Source organism: Rhyacophila brunnea, unplaced genomic scaffold (genome assembly GCF_057557595.1).
Source record: "Rhyacophila brunnea isolate RB1 unplaced genomic scaffold, BYU_Rbru_1.0 scaffold_3, whole genome shotgun sequence".
NCBI lineage: Eukaryota > Metazoa > Arthropoda > Insecta > Trichoptera > Rhyacophilidae > Rhyacophila > Rhyacophila brunnea.
The window spans coordinates 58232134-58247068 of record NW_028232965.1 but is presented as its reverse complement, the minus strand read 5'-3'; the positions used below and the strand labels follow the sequence as shown (position 1 = coordinate 58247068).

Here is a 14935-nt window from a genome sequence, read left to right as displayed (position 1 = left end):
TTCACAATTGCTTGTATGAGGTTTACATTGAATTTACGAAGGTCTTCTCTTATCTTCCTTCGGAGGATTTTTCAAAGTGATGAAAACTCCATATCGTTTTGTGCCTGTCTATCGCTCTTGGTTTTCCTTCTCTGCTCCATAAGATTCAATGTTGCCTTCGAAAGCTTGGTGGAAGGTGTAACTTCTGAGCTTTTTACGCCTGTTTTTTCTGCACATTGTAGAATAATATTCGTTATATCCTCCGCGTTGGATAGAGAAACGGTTTCGTTCTCATCTAAGAAAGCCGATAGTGCATTTTTGAGTTCATTTTGGAATTCAGTATTGTTCTGCAGGTATACGCGAGCATTTGACTTCTTCTGCAGTTTAGATCTTTCTGATTTGACGTTCAATCTTATCTTACATCTCACCATCCGGTGATCACTGCCGGTGTTAAACTGATTGATCACCTTACAGTTTAAAATGTATATTTTCTGTCAGTGAGGATGTAATCGATTTCGCTGGTCCTTCCTGACGGGCTTCTCCACGTTCATTTACGTGTAGGTTTATGTTGAAAAAAGGAATTCATGATGTGAAGATTGTTGGTTTCAGCAAGCTCCACAAGCATGTCCCCTCTACCATCCCTTGAGCTATGTGCGAAATGTCCGACCGCTACGTCATCTCTTTGGTATGATCCAATACGTGCATTGAAATCTACCATTATGATGTTGAAGTGGCATTTACTTTTATTTTTCAAGGATGTTATTTCCTCGTAAAACTCTTCCACTTTTTCATCAGGATAGCTCTGTGTCGGAGCATATACTTGCAAAATCTGAATCAGGTACCTAGCATTGATTTTAAGTATCACGCTTGCGACCCTGTCAGAAATGCAGTTGAACTCGACTATGCGGTCCCTCCAGGCTTTGTTGACAACAAATCCAACACCGCTCGTGCGTCCTTCATCGGTTCCTTTGGAATACAGCACATGTCCGCGTTGTAAAGTAATAATACTCTTACCTTTAAGCCTTACTTCGCTGAGTCCGACAACATCCCGGTGGATATTTCGGAGCTCTTCTTGAAACTCTACAAGTTTGGCATCGCTGGACAATGTTCTTGCGTTATATGTAGCAATGGTCATCTGTTGGCAGCCTTTTCCGGGTCTCCGGGGATTATTAGCACCCTCTGCCTTCCTTCGCTGATCGCTGCCGTGATCAGTATCACGTCGGCCTCCGGAGAATGAGGGCCGGGTTTTAGAAGTTTTTGTTTTCATATGAAGGTTTTGGACATAACACACCATGCTATACAGACGGGTTGGTGTGTGGTTTTTCTGTCTGGATGATCCTTCCCGTAGCCAAAGGTCTCTCGTTTTAAGGCGCCAGAGTTTCGCCTTGCACCCTTCTCTATCAGCTACAGATATGTTGCGTTATACAGCACATTATCTGCATTGCCCGGGGGACGCCACGCGGAGGCTAGAGATAGGATTTGCTGACTTTCTTGGACAGTGGCGTCTCAACATTTTTTAGAAGTATACCTATTGGTATCAGTATACATCATTGAGGCCATAGTCAGCCTTTAATCTTACATAATATTATTAAATCGCATATTGGCAATTTACAAATTCACTATTCCTAATACTTAATATCTAATTATTTGCTTCCACTCATCCCTTACACACCAGCAAAATCCCGCTAAATAACCAAGTGATACGATAATAGGTATTCCGCTCCGGTAATTGACTTAGGAGGTCAAGAGCCGCTTTTTAGGCCTATAAAACCTTATTTCCGACTTCCCATTTAAGACGGGAAGTCCATGGGTATGTCAGTAAAACCTAAGACCTAAAAAGAAAAAAAGATTATTTTTTAAAATAAAAAATAACTAGGTAGGTAAATATGTATTTGTTGGAGCTTTTTACTATAAGTACCTTTATATTTTTTATTTATTTTATGTACCTACATGTTTTTCATAATTTTTTTTTTTGTTAAATTCTTTGTACGAGGACCATAATAATATATTAATTTTTGAAATACCAAGTATACATTTTTTTAATTCCGAAAATATAAATTGACAAAATTATCTCTCTTTGCTCACTTTACTGACTTCATAAAATCAAAAAGTAGGTAGTAGGTATACGCAGTGGCGACCGGTGAGTTATTTTACTGGGAGTTCACTTTTTTCACCTGTTGACTGCAGTAAAAAGGCATTTGCCTTCATCAAAACTTCACCAAAAAATCAAAAAAACTATTGGTTTTTTAATTAAGTACATTTAAAAGAAATCATAAATAACTCACCATTTATTATTTGTTGTACTTCTAAAAACAGTTTTTCTTGAAAAAAAAATGGATTTTAAACTTTTACACAAACTGGTAGACACAAACAATTTGTTTTGACCGAATTATTAGTAGGTAGTACCGAAATATCTCGTATCCGGCAGTGACCGGGATTTATTGTTCATTTGTATGAGAAATCCATTCTTCTGTTTTTCATAGACACAAATTTTTCAATTACGCGTTTGTTGAAGTCAGGAATCTCTTGTATCATTTTTTTTTCGATACTGAGCATACATAATGCGTTCAATCTTGGTTGCGCGATGGTGTTTCTACTAAAACACTTAATCCGTTTGAGTGTGGAAAAACATCTTTCGCTTTCCACTGATGTCATCGGAATAGTACAAATTAAGTTTAATAGTAAAACCGTTTCCGTAAATGTGTCAATGAGATTTTTTTCGATTAAAATGTTTAATAATGCTGAGGCACCATCAGCATTATAAAAATTATCCAAGCTGTAAATAACAGACAATTCATTTTTGAATTTATTTTTATCTAAAAAGTCATACGTTTTAGTCACCAAATTAACATCATTTGTAGGAAAAGATTTATGATAATTAATAAATTGATCAGAATAAAATAATTTGGATGCTAATAAATGATCACAAAATTGAAAACGGTCTTTTGCTTGATTAATTATTAAATCACACACTTGCTTGGATTCCACTAAACAGGGTAAATCATTCACTCGCCGACGTTTTGTCACTATAGGTTCAGTTAAGGTATCAGATGATTGGCGGATATTAACCATTGCCCGTTCGAAATCACCAACACTATTTTGGATCTTAATATTATCAATATTGCGCGATTGAAACTGTTGAAATAATATTTCACACACAGGCATTACTTTTGAAAAAAAATTTAACCAAAATTATTGTTTAAGTAACCCAGTAACATTTCAGCTTGATTAATTGTGTTGTAGTCGTTGGAATTATCGTTTAATAGAACGTCTAAGCACTCCTTCAATGATTCACTATTATCATGAACAGCGCGAACTGTCCGTATATTAAAATTCCATCTAGTTTGATTGGCTGATGGAATTTTCTTCTTCACTATATTTTTCAAAATCTCCATACGTTTAGATGATCTCGAGAAAAAAGGTGGAAATGCATGTAAGTTTGCAAAAAAATTTGCCACATTTCTACTTACATTTACGCTTTTTTCTAAAACCAAGTTAAATTGGTGTGCGTAACAATGGACAAAAAATGCGTAAGGAAATGTAGACTTTATAATTGATTGTACACCTCCTAATCGTCCCGACATAACAGCAGCACCATCATAACATTGACCAACAAGTTTATTTTTGTCAATTTGTAAAATTTCTAACTCTTTCAGAATTTCTGCAGCGATATCATTGGCAGTATGTCCTTTCGGATGTATAAATTTCCAAAATCGTTCAAAAATTTCGCCATCTTTTGTATATCTTATAACAAACACAAGCTGTGTTTGTGTCGATATATCAGTTGTCTCATCTGCTTGAACAGCAACAAATCTACAGCTAGCAATTTGTTGTTTAATTTCATCTTGACATACCATAAGCATTGCATCCAAAATATCGTTCCGTATGTTACATGAAATTCCTTTAAAAGCACTATTACTATCTAAATGCTCTTTCATTGACAGATCTATTTCAGAAACAAAATTCACCAACCCTTTATACACTCCTGGATTTAGCGATCTAGCTGATTCGTCATGCCCACGTAGTGCTAATTCGAATGCGCCACAGAATTTAACGCAATCAATCAATCTGGATAATATGTATCGATTTTTATCAACTTTTTCGTTAAATTCTTTGATTGATTTTCGGTACCCTGAATCCAGTTGTTGCCGTATATTCATCGTTCCTAAAGCGGCCAAATGCATACAATTTGTTAAATGTATTTGTGAAGCAGCATGTTTTTTAATTTTTATTGTCAAGTGCGCCAAATCCACTACACCTTTGATGGTCCACTCGTCACTGCCACTAAAAACAATACATGGAAAACAGAATAGTGCATTTAATTTGTCACATCCACACAGCCATGAATTTTGTTCATATTGTTTAACATTGAATGTTCTTTCGTACTTCTTAGTTTTTGAAACGCATTGTTGTTTTAATTTTAGGTTAGGAACAGGTCTGCTGCTGCTTTTAATACGAAGGCGTTCTTCAAACGTATTAGAATGTTTTTTTATGTACTCAACATCAAACGGTGCCATTTTAAAAAAAACTAATGTACACAGTAACTAAAAATATCACATTGAAAAATAATTTAACAAGCGCGCACCACCGTTTTACATTACCAATAAGCGGGAACTAATGGCAACTGGCGATGTTGATCAGCTGTTGCAGCCGGAAACCACGTCAATATTACAAGCTGCAATACTATAACTTGCCAACGCGTGACAATCTCGTCTTCGTGTTAGCAAATGTTTTATTTTATTGAATGGACAATTATTGAGAATATTACCATCAGTAATGCCATTTATCATTCAATTCGAATAAAAAATAGAACTTCCGCTTATGAGAAGCAACATATTAAGGAATGACTTACTTCAATAACATATTAAGAAAATAGGTGACCTGATTTAATGTGGCTCTTGAAAGCAGTAACTCATCAAAATTAACATTATTAAAGCATTTAGCCGTGATATTTTACGATTTCCACCCTACCACGCATGTTAAAACCCCACAGAGCTAGTTTGGAGAGATATCATAATTGATAAACATTGTGAATTTAGTTGTCAAACTGAAAAAAACTTGAAGTTTATTTTTAAATTGTACTTCGCTTAAATTTGAGAAATATTGTCAACATGTGCGGAAATTTAATATACGTACTGTGAAACGAATTTATTTTTATAACAATATTGAATAAAAATTGTCAAACAATAATTGTCGTGTAATACGGGCTGTATGGTTTTAAGACCGAATATTCCCGACGTTCTTCGAAGTAGGCATTCGGACGTGAGCGACTTGAACCGTCGCTCGCGTAGACGACATTTCACGATGAAAAAATATGTACATATTGGTTTTTTGCTCATTGCAAAAGCATTAATCGATATAAGATTTCCGGGCGCTTTCCGACAGACGAGCGACACGGTATATCGCTCAAATGAACAAGTCTTTAAAATAGCCGGTTAAAAACACATATTGGAATTTGTTTTTGTATATGAATTAATGACCACGGTAATTAATAGATCAGAACACTTTTAATAAATCAAATATAAATGAAATACTTATTTAAAAAAAAAATATTTTCGCATAAATTGAGTGGGTGGGTGGGTGTTCACCGCTCCACCGCTCTCATGAGAAAATCGCCACTGGGTATACGTAATGGCCGATGAGATTTCCGACCCCCATGGTCATTACCGACCGCCCGTGCGAAAATCCAAAACCCCCCACTTTTTTTATTGCAGTACGTCATGTCCTTACGAATTGCGGCTCACAAAATTTTCACTGTCTGATTTTTTAAGACCGTTTTATCTCTTTGGTTTTAATAATACTATTGTGTATTGTCAGAAGAGATTGGACGGTCTTTGGTATTTTCCGAAAGAGCGCTCAACATAAATAATTTAAATTTAATATAAATTGGTGTAGTAATAACAAAATATTTCTTTCAAAGCTATAGTGAATCTTCAGCACGTTAATATAGATCTACTTAACTACGCCAATTTTATTCAAGTAGGTATGTTTAGTATCCTGTTGGCCAAGTTTCCACAGGGCTTTGTAGTTTGCATTATTATTTGTACTGGCAACTTTGAAAAGCTGAAAAAATATCGTTGGTAAGTTGGTAGTATTAGTCTATGGCTGCCATTCTGTCATTGAGAAGAGTGAAGTTAGTGCGGACGCTGCTGTGTTGTGATGTGGTGAATGTTCGGTGTTTACTTATTGACAGCTAGTTTTTAATTTTACTTTTTAACATCACATTATATCATTTTTTATCATCATAACAATGACAGTTGTTGTATGGAGATATAGCTAAAACGTGAGGCTGTATGCATTTTCTAAAACTTGTCCATTACGCCAATATTGTCAAGGTAAGAACGATATTATTTTCTTTGAAATGCTCGCTTGGCCAATATTTTTTTTTATATGTTGCCCTGTTTTTAATATGTACTACATGTATTAAAATAATATTATCTATACACTTTTAAAATGTGGTCTCCTAATCGTATCACTGTATACAATAATATATGTATTAGGTATATGATTGCGGTTGTCACATTGACAGTTTGTTTTGAAATTGTTTCTACAACATTCGTTTATAAAATGTTCACTCAGTAGTAATCCTACATTTTAACGTTATTCAGTTAGTAGTGTTAAAGCATACTGAAAATGTCAAGAAGGGATTAAGGTTTAAAAATATAATGACACTATTACATAGAACAGGTACTAGAACTAAGGCAAACAAGATATGATCATTCCATACGACGATGTTATTATATTGTTATTGGATTACTGCGTATCTATGGATTTTAGCGACTCCAGTTTTATAGATGTGTATTATTAATAGTGTGCCATATTATGAATTATTTATTTTGCATGTTAATCAAGTAATATATTTTCCTTATGGCTCCGAATTCGGCATCCAAAAATTGTTGAAAGGGCACCATGAAAATATCATTCATATTTTATAATAAATACCTCCAGGGCCGAATTAAGATTTTGTAAACATCAGAAATTGTGATCCCTCACCCACTCTCCCAGTAACATTCCCAAAAGAAAAACAAATCATTTCCCATTAACAATCACAAATTGAACATTTTCTTTATGTAATTTCTTGGTAATCTCTTTTTAATTCTCTTGGTAATTTCTATTGTAATCTCTTTATGTAATAAAACTCTGATGGGCTTAGACATTGTTTCATTTAAAATTTTTAGGTAGGTACTTACGTCAAACTGAAACTTGATCCAGTGATTGTGATAACTGATAACCACGGAAGGCCACATTTAGCAGAAGAAGGGCTTCTTCAACATTGTTTTTCGATAACATTATTGTTTGCCTGTGAACTCTATTCATTAATGAATGATTGATAATATGCTACTTACGCTAGACATCGAGAAAGTATTAAGTATGTAGTAACGTCATTATAAAAGGATAATAAATGACAGAGGGCCTGACGGAGCGCCCTGGAATCCGACCCTGAATACTCGTTAAATTTTGAAGCAACACTATATGAAAGTTATTTTTTTTTATCTACTAAATGTAGGAAAGTAAAGTACCAACCTATGTACATATTATTTTCGCGATTTAAAATGGCAAGAGGGTTAATGGAAGCGAAAAGCAGTTTCATTGTTTGTAAACCTCTGACCGCAGTTCTCATGAGACTTCATTCTTAATTGTGTCATTAATTACATGGATTTTTAAAAATCGGTTTGTCAATAATATAATAGATACGATATAAAATATAAGTTGCTAGTGCAGTCGATTGGTTGGCTGTTGAATAATATATTATATATATAATATATTAATAATTATATAATAATTTTGGCGTTGAGACACCTCTATTTAACATTCAAATTAACATGGCGGCCGACTACAACAGCAAAGTAGAATATACCTACGTAAAATATATATTATATATTTTACGTAGGTATATTCTACTTTGCTGTGTAGTCGGCCGCCATGTTAATTTGAATGTTAAATAGAGGTGTCTCAACGCCAAAATTATTATCATTATTATTTTAATGCTCCATACGACCTTGCGCTGAAACAATCTAAGTAGGTATGGTACCTCTAGCTAGAGTAGGGCTATTACGAGCTCCATCAAAGTCCGTCTATATTTTATAGGTCCGCGTCTTATATTCAGAAGTTACCGATCGTTTTATTGAAATAGCCGTTGTTTTGATATGTTTTACGAAATTAGATACCAGACCTTGTAAATACATTGTAAAGTAGCGAAAATCATAGTTATCGGCCGACGGCTTTTGAAATATTGCTGTCGCATTCAAAGTGTTTACGTTTACCTACAGGAAGCCTTTTAAATTATTCCGTACATAGTCAACAAGTTATTATGAAGAAGTGTTACTATTTAGTAAGTATATTGATTGTGATTTATAACGATTGATTTGAGTAGTGTAGTGTTCTACGCGTATTGGATAAGTCTATAATGCGAAGAAGATGATTTCGTAGACTTTCAATCGTACTACTTTTTTACTTGAAGATCCTGCACATCCAGGTTTTGGTGATGAGTTTATGTCAAGCGCCGAAGTCTACTGAATCGACGGAGTTCCTAAATAAAAGACGCCAGATACGGGTTTTTATCATAATCCTTGATTATTGAAGATTATTTTGTACGGAAGTTACCTACCTACTCATGAATAATTATCATATTATGTAGTAAAATATACACAAGGATGTTATTATAAAACAATATAGTGGTGAAGAAGTTGTAGCGAGTTTGTAGCCTAACAAAATGCAACTGTGGACAATTGAATTGTCTCCGCGGAAGGCTTGTCAGAACCAAGTTAGCGGCGATCCACGTAAAGTGAGGTAACAAAACAACAACATTACTAACAAGGGCAGTGACTGCCATGTTCTGCATACATTCTTCACATTTCTCATTCCTGCAAATTCAAATCAAACTAAAATAATCATTTTAATTAATTATTAACAATCACCAAAGATGTTAAAAAATAACCTTATTTCGGAAAGCCAAGAAATTTTATATACGCGGGTGAAGCTAGAAAAGAGTTATTAAAGTAATGGTTCATTAATTAGCTACGAGTTATTTCGTATATCAGATTAATTTATAGGAAGTACACACTGAGATAAAGACATCTTGCATTCGTGTTACAAGCCACGATTAATGTTTATTTTACAATTAACCAGTATCATTCATATGAGTAATCACGTAAATCACAAATAAGAGCAAATACACAAGTAAGTAATAAAAGTTAAGCTCAGGCAACTCAGAAATGATGGAAACTGAAATACCTAATGCCGGGTCTACACTGGCAACATGTCGCCGGCCACCTCGTTAAATTTTACGATAAGTATGATAATTATCGTAATATTTAACGAGGTTGCCGGCAACATGTTGCCAGTGTGGACCCGGCATAACGGGCGTGGAGAAGCAGGTAGGTAACCGATCTCGAGTGCGGAATAATACGGGAGAAACTTAAACACGTGTCAAGAATACGTCGTACGTCGAATACTGGCAACTTCTCTCGGCTTATGCAATGACCCTCATTTATTATTGATCTATTGAAGGTTTCAACACACTATTGCTCGTCTATAATGCGTGGTTTATTTTCGTAGGACACACATTTAAAACCTTGCGTCAAAATTAGATACTGTATTGGGATATAACCTATCGGAAATCTATTTATTAATCTGTTCTATGGTTAGGCTGCATTTTTTCATCATCGACAAACGATGCATGCAATACTGAGTAGGTAATATTTTTTAAAATGTCACCAATAATTATTATTATTCTACTACATGAAACACGTTCACGATCAATATTGAGTGTTGTTGAAAAAAAAACCATATTTCTACCTCTATTGTACCTAGTAAATATTATTTGAAAATTACGTAATTGATACACAACTGCCATATTATCCATTGAAGGTTGAATTTAGGTACCTATATGATTTCGACAAAATACTAATTGGAGGCTATTATCAAAGATAATTAACTGTTGGAAGATTTAAAAAAAAAATAATCTGATTCCAAATCCAGAATAATTTCAACCCATGCTTTGTCAACTGCAGAACAAAGATCTACCACTATAACCTCTGCGTCAGCTGGTCCAAGGTTACTGCCGTTCACGTGGACCACAATCATATTGTACATTCAAGTTATCGAGCCTTGTACTTGTGCGTGGTCTCAGTTTTAGCACACATTTGTCAACCCATCGCCTGGCATCTTTCCTACCTGTTCCACACATTTTCACTTCAACTGAGCAGTCCACTTCAGTATGACTTTCTTTGGTTGAAGATCCCCACTGTTGACACTTGGCGTAGTGGATTTCGATCAAATATCATGTGCTGACATGTGCTCTGATCAGAAAGATAGATTAATTGAGTTTTTTATTATTCAGGAATTGATCTGATTCAAAATACAATGTAGTGGGACTTCTTCTGAATGTTTTAATATGTTTATGGTGGCATGAATGTAATAAATGTAGTGGATCCTTACACAATTTTAATTGAGTGAATTCACCAATTTTAATCTATCACGAAATCCTAATTAGTTTTGAAGAGTGTCACTAAGAAAAGATGAAAAACACTGCGAGTCTATCTATACTCGCAGTGTTTTGTACGAACCTCGTGATTGGGTGAAACTAATGAACTGTCCATTTATTGCAGTATTGTCTACAATTCATTCGTTTTTTGCTAAAAAAATACGTACAATAAATCACATTTAGAGTCAATTTATATATTATTATGCTTGGACAGAGAAGTCAATTATGTCGTAATTAAGCTCAAAAACTTCAAGCTACACAGTTTTGAAATAAGTGAAATATGGAACAACTGACATATGAAATTTAAAAATATACTGCTGTTTTAATAAATATAGAATTATATGTACTCCATAGTAAGTCCATTTAAATCAGGGGATTTGGACCAAACCAAAGATATAATAATTACTCCGCTCCGACACTAAAATACCTGCTCCAGCTTCACTCTTAATTCAACACATATTTGAAATGTTTTTGGATTTTTTTTTTGCCTGATTAGCATTTTTATCGTTAACTTAGTAGGTACTGTCGCAAGCGTTGCAGTATTACAGGGACGGTTTGGCCTTGGGGATTTCATACGAGAACTCGCGGGGCGCGGTCAGCGTACTTACCCATTTTAGATTATCTACAACGCTACCACCGATTCCCCATATTCAATTTTTATTGCCGTAGTTCATCCCTGAATTTAACATCTTTAATGCGACTTGTGGTAACGAATAGTGGTTAGCGTGTGCGCACGGTTTTCAATAAAAAGCTTTCCATAAGTACTTATTTAGAATTTTTATTATGTTTTCTTTGCAACTTTTAAATATTTGCATTCTTGTGAAAAATATATTTTATTTGTAACAATGTTTAAAAACTAATCCAATGATTCATTCATTTTCACTTTATTTTACTCTACTCTTCTCCGCGTGGTCGCGCCCGCATCCCAGCTGGTAGAAAACATGCGACGAAGAAAGTCTATCGTCGAATGTTTGCAAGTTGTAAAACTAAACTATTGAGTGCTAACTTCATTCAATCCACGGTTCGGCTAAATTTATTCCACCCGGAAAAATCGGTTGCAGCTTCTGCAAGCTGAGAATTATTCAGAATTCAGCAGCACACGTGGAAACCATAGCGCGCCGTAGGTTTTGCCTATATTTCTCTAACGCACTACCATTATTTCAAGGGTAGGTGTATTAATAATTAACACTGTTGGGAAGGTGCTTATTATTATTACAGAACTATTCGCATCTACCGAGTTTCAGCAGTTTCTGTTTTGAATATTATTCAAAATAACAATAATTATTGTAGTAAAGTAAAGTTTTTAAAAACTATTGTTAAACGTGGTTTGTGTACCTATTAGGCTGGTAACAAAAAAATACTATTAACAATAGCATGATTTCATTATTTGAAAAAAGGTAGTTGCCGCGAGAATTCATTGAATTGAAGTCATAATTTCGATGTATTCACATCTAAAATGTTTGCATAGGATTACGAGTAATCCACACAAACGAAAATGATTCCATATGTATATGAGATAGGTACCTACGATACAATTTGTAGCATCAATTACGACTGCGTTAGACGTGTGTATTGATCTCAATCTCAATAGCGAAATTGGACCATAAGAATTCAAACTATCGGTACTTAGGGTATGTAGGTATATGAATTCACGAAAATTTGTAGAAAATGGACTCTGAATTAATCTGTCATTTCTATTCTCTCCCAAGACAACGAGTCACGCACGATGATATGCTTAGTACATTCAGCATACTCATCGGGAAATTGCCTTTGAACCTGATTGACCATTCGTAAAAAAATATCAATGATTTTAATAACGGGAGCGTTTACGACCCCGCTTGCAATCAGTGGTCAGGATTGTATCGACATTAGACATCTCATATTTAACACAGGTTGAATTGTCTGAATATCTTTACATTGTGCATGAAAACTTGTATTAGCTTTACCATTTACGTTAGTTATGTTAAGGTTATTAAGTATCAGTAGTGGAATTTCAAATTCTGCCGCCTCGCAAAAAACGGGTCCTCCCCTATATCATAAAAATCGAAATTTCCCGAATACTTTTATTTTATATGAAAACTATACACAAGCAAGGCACAAGCAAACCACTAGCTTCTACATGAGTCTACGACTCCATAAGAATTTGCCTCCACAACCACACATTTATTCTCTGCCTTTCATTAGTCTTAATGTTTAAGTTTCGAAGGATATAAGAAACAAGGAAGAAGTAGTCATAGTGAACGGGGATATGCTTTGAAAAATTAAAACAAACAATGGCTGAAACAAAAATAACTTTGTTTCAAAACCATCATAATACAATTCTATCACGCCAGTTCAATTATTAATGAATTAAAACAATAAGACTATACTATTATTTAGTTGCGTTCAGTCCCTGTTCGTTGGAAGAAAATTTATTATTTTAATATACACACAAGGGGAGGACCATCGTTTGAGGAGCCAGTATCCAGCTGAAAAGTGATCAGCCGATGATTACTCATGGAAGCACCCTCATGGACTCTCCAATCGCTGCTCCGTTTCGCAACGGACTCAGTGACCAGAGTGACGTCAATGTGGCTGCTTCCTTGGGAGTGTGACAAAAACGTCGGCACGCTGCTGGGGTCGTTAAGGACCACCAGTCTATGCTGGTATAGTAGCTCCTCAATGGTGTTCGCAGCGCCCGAAGGGGCCAAAGTGGCGACTGCGAGTTGACATCCGCGCAGATGATGACATCTCTGCCATTCAGCATGCACAGGATGCCATCAGGCAGTCGGACCACGTATTCCTCCATGCTCTGAGAGCTCATGTATGCAGAGATAACCACCGCACTGCCTCCTCCGGAAAAGGAAACATACAGCATGCTCGATCTACTGCTGGATGAAGGCCTCCCCTAGCTCTTTCCACTACATTCGGTCGTCAGTTCTTCGCTGCCACGTACATTCGCCGATTTCAATAAGTACGTTAATCAAGCATCGTGGGGCATTCTCGTGGCCATGGCCCCATCATCCTAAAGTGGGCCTCCTGGCCACGAACTTTGGCGGGTCCCCTACCTATCTCTGCACAGCGTTTCCCAAATAGTCTTATGCGGAAACCAATAGTTTCGCGAGGTAAAACTAAGTATTTTAAACCGTGTATTTTTAGTGATTTACTGAATCTTTAAATAAATTCACTTAAATTATTGAACTATCGCCACTCGGTACCTATCATATGAAACACTCCTTTTGTGGTAGCCAAGTTACACCGTATTTGATTAAATTGCCATTTTTATTAAAGCCAAGAAACACTAAAATCAAATTAAATAAAATTCTACACGTGAATTAGCATTTAAATAAGTGTGTCAATCTTCATAATATCACATCAAAGTATATACTACAATGAAGTAAAATAGCACTTATTACACCTCGACATCTTTATATGTGTTTATTCCACTTAGCTGGCCGAGCTGCCACGCCGGGCCCTTCCATGTCCGGGCCCTCAGGGTGGAGCAATGTCACCCCTCCCCCCTGTGGGGGCCATTCCCGTGGCCGTTTAGTGTCATTTGGGTGACGCTGTATGATTGCATTTGTCCAGGAGTATTGTATAAATTTAATTATTTAATACCTATCACATGAATTTTTTTTATATAAAATTTATATACCTATGTATTATACCGTTAAGTCTAAACATTTTTTAGAGAATGGGACCGCTTTTGTCCGATTTGAAGGATTTTCACCAATGGATGCAAACAAATACATTATGAAAAAATGAACATTTTGCTTATTAATAATATAAATTATCATTTATATAATAAAGTGGGCATTTATGTACATGCAAAAAATAAAAATAAATAAAGCAAATCAAGTGCAATCAAATAGACTAACCACGCGATAGACAGCATCGTGAAATACCACGCCTGTCCTGCGATTGGGTAGCATTATGACCGCAGAGTGACGGGTAACGTCTGTGGGAAAATTAATTCGTCAGTTGACAATATACATAAGTACCTTTAATTAACCAGACAACACCGGTTGTTTTCTTTACCGTGAATTGATTTTTTTTTTAAATTTTACAACGTAAGATACTGGATTTCCACTAAAAATAAATTGACATCCAACACCATTAAAGTTTAATTGCATAATTCTTTGAATTGCATAATAAATATTGAAGTTTTGCCGAGTAAATGCCAACTCTTTGCGTAGTGCCAGTACCTCTCCTGCAATTTGTTTATTTCCCATTTGTGTGTTTATAGAGCAGAAATGGAGTACATAGCAGTCTATTGGCGGAACTCGGCAGGTGGCAGGTCGGGGTTCAAACAGAAAGCTTCCAAGCATGATAAATTTACATTGAGCTCTTGTGCGTTTTGCAACAGTGCATGGTGGTAAAGCGGCAATCCTGTGATTTTTACATTCATTTTAAATAAAAGCATATTAGGTATGCTCGAATATAATTGTAGGCTATTAAAAACTATTTTTGATTGATTTACATGAAACTGTT

At 35.4% G+C, this 14935-nt stretch overlaps 1 protein-coding gene across 4 annotated transcripts in view; it reads left to right on the top strand.

The window, feature by feature from the left end:
- Positions 1–6089: 6089 nt before the first annotated feature.
- sfl (N-deacetylase and N-sulfotransferase sfl) overlaps positions 6090–14935 on the top strand; it is a 394455-nt gene continuing 385609 nt past the window's right edge. For 2 of the 4 annotated variants that reach the window (XM_085952085.1, XM_085952083.1), the window contains exon 1: positions 6090–6314. The gene's annotated coding sequence lies outside the window, so the exon portion shown is untranslated. The remainder of the gene's footprint in view (positions 6315–14935) is intronic. The other 2 variants (XM_085952084.1, XM_085952086.1) reach the window with 2 other exon arrangements.